At 33.8% G+C, this 2,522-nt stretch overlaps 1 non-coding gene across 1 annotated transcript; it reads left to right on the top strand.

The window, feature by feature from the left end:
• The first annotated feature begins 1,099 nt into the window (after positions 1-1,099).
• Positions 1,100-1,206, top strand: LOC115508020. Its single transcript, XR_003966909.1, has one exon. It is a non-coding gene; the product is annotated as a U6 spliceosomal RNA (small nuclear RNA).
• The last annotated feature ends 1,316 nt before the right edge of the window (positions 1,207-2,522 follow it).

The raw sequence follows: 2,522 nt of genomic DNA, 5'->3' as shown, positions 1-2,522 counted from the left end.
ATGTTGGTGAACACCTACCAAGTTAGAACACCTACCAAATGATTACCTAAAATCATTTAAGATAGGTTGGCCTTTCTGGTATTAACTGATCAACAGTTCCAGATATTCCTGACTGTGGTCTATATAAAGTGATCAAGGTAAATTTAAAAAAAAAACTATACTACGATGCAATCTTGATTGACACTGATGAATATTGGAACTATCTTTCTACTTAGTTCTATGATAGTCATGGTTTTGTGAAAATTATTCCAAAGGATGATCTATTCATTAGGATCTGTTCTGAGTTTGTACAATTTGACCCATAAATTTCTTTTTTTCGCTGAAAATAAAGATCATAACAAATTTATCAGTGGCATACACAACATAATATTTAAAAATATTAGTGATTATTTATGCACTTGATCTCACATGATCTCACATGATCTTTTTTTTTCTGTGTGGGCACATCCCTGTGTTTCTTTGTATGTTCAAACTTCCTCTTTCTATAAGGATACCAATCAGATTGAATTAAGATATTCTAATGGCTCCATTTTATCTTAATAACCTCTTCAATGGTTCTATCTCTAAATACACTAACATTGTGAAGTATCCTGGGTTAGGGATTCAACAGATTAATTTTTGTGGAAACACAATTCATTCCATAAAAAGGACCCACAGAAAAAAGTAATTATTAGGCTACTTTTTGGTCTGTTTTTCTTAACAGACTTATTGAGATTTAGTTTTTATTAACAGATTTGTTGAGATTTAGTTAACTTTAAATACAAAATGCATATTAATATTGTTCAACTTGATGAGATTTTATTTATTTGATGTATTTGAGGTAAATTAAGCCATTGCCTCTATCAAGACACTGAACATATTGATCACTCTGAACAGTTTGCTCTTGTCATTTTTTAATCTGTCTCTTCTCTTCTCCCTCATTTCCCAGACAACCAGTGACTTGCTTTCTATCATTATAAATTAGTTTCTATTTCTAGAATTTTATTTAAAGGTTGTCACACATCATGAACATTTTTGTATGGTTTCAGCATATTTTTTTAGGTTCATCCATGTTATAACACATGTCAATACTTCATTTCTTTTTAAAACGGGCAGAACTGTGCTCACTTTGGCAGCACATATACTAAAATTGGAACGATACAGAGAAGATTAGCATGGCCCCTGCGCAAGGATGACACGCAAATTCGTGAACCGTTCCATATTAAAATAAAATAAAATGGGCAGAACTAAATAGAAATTTCCAAAGAGGAGCTCAAAATGTTCAACACATGAGAAGTTGCTTAACATCATTAATCATCAGCAAAATGTAAATCAAAACCAGTGAGTTATTACCTACTTAATGCCTGTTTGAATAAATATAATCAAGAAGATTAGAAACAAGTGCTTGTGAGGATGTGGTGCAAAGTGAACACTTATACACTGTTGGTGACAGTGTAAATTTCTTCAAACTCGATTGAAAACAATATGAAAATTTCTCAAAAAAATAAAGAGATCCAACATAAAATCCAGCAATTTCACTTCCGGGTATATATAAAAAGGAAGTGAAAACAGAATTTGGACAAGATACCTGCACTCCTATGGTTATTACAGTGTTATTCATAATATCAAGATATGTAAACAATCCATATGCCCACCACTGAATAAAGGAATAAAAAAGATGTGATGCATATACACAACAGAATACTATTCTGCCATGGAAAAGAAGGGTGTATTTAATTTGCAAACATGTAAATGGATATTGAGCACATACTAAGCAAGATATGCCAGACAGGGAAAGACATGTACTACATGGTATCACTAATATGTGAAATCTTTTTTTAAAATTTTTAAAATTTAAATCCAACTTAGTTAATATAGAGTATAATAATGATTTCAGGAATAAAATTTAGTGATTCATTAACTTACATATAACACCCAGAGTTCATCCCAACAAGTGCCCTCCTTTTTTTTTTTTTTTTTTAATTTTTTTTCAACGTTTATTTATTTTGGGGACAGAGAGAGACAGAGCATGAACGGGGGAGGGGCAGAGAGAGAGGGAGACACAGAATCGGAAACAGGCTCCAGGCTCTGAGCCATCAGCCCAGAGCCCGACGCGGGGCTCGAACTCACGGACCGCGAGATCGTGACCTGGCTGAAGTCGGACGCTTAACCGACTGCGCCACCCAGGCGCCCCAACAAGTGCCCTCTTTAATGTCCATCACCCATTTAACCCATTCCCCCACCCAAACCCCACCAGCAGCCCTCAGTTGGTATTCTGTATTTAAGTCTCTTATAGCTTGCTTCACTCTTTGTTTTTATCTTATTTTTGCTTCCCTTCTCTATATTCATCTGTTTTGTTTCTTAAATCCCACATATGAGTGAAATCATATGATATTTGTATTTTAATTTGTCTTTTCTGACTTATTTCACTTAGCATAAGATACTCTAGTTCCATCCATGTTGTTGTAAATGGCAATATTTCATTCTTTTAATCACCAAGTAAGATTCCAGCGTATATCTCTATCATTTTCTCTTTCACCATT

This window comes from Lynx canadensis, chromosome X (genome assembly GCF_007474595.2).
Source record: "Lynx canadensis isolate LIC74 chromosome X, mLynCan4.pri.v2, whole genome shotgun sequence".
NCBI classification, from domain to species: domain Eukaryota; kingdom Metazoa; phylum Chordata; class Mammalia; order Carnivora; family Felidae; genus Lynx; species Lynx canadensis.
This window is presented reverse-complemented; position numbering and strand designations above follow the sequence as displayed.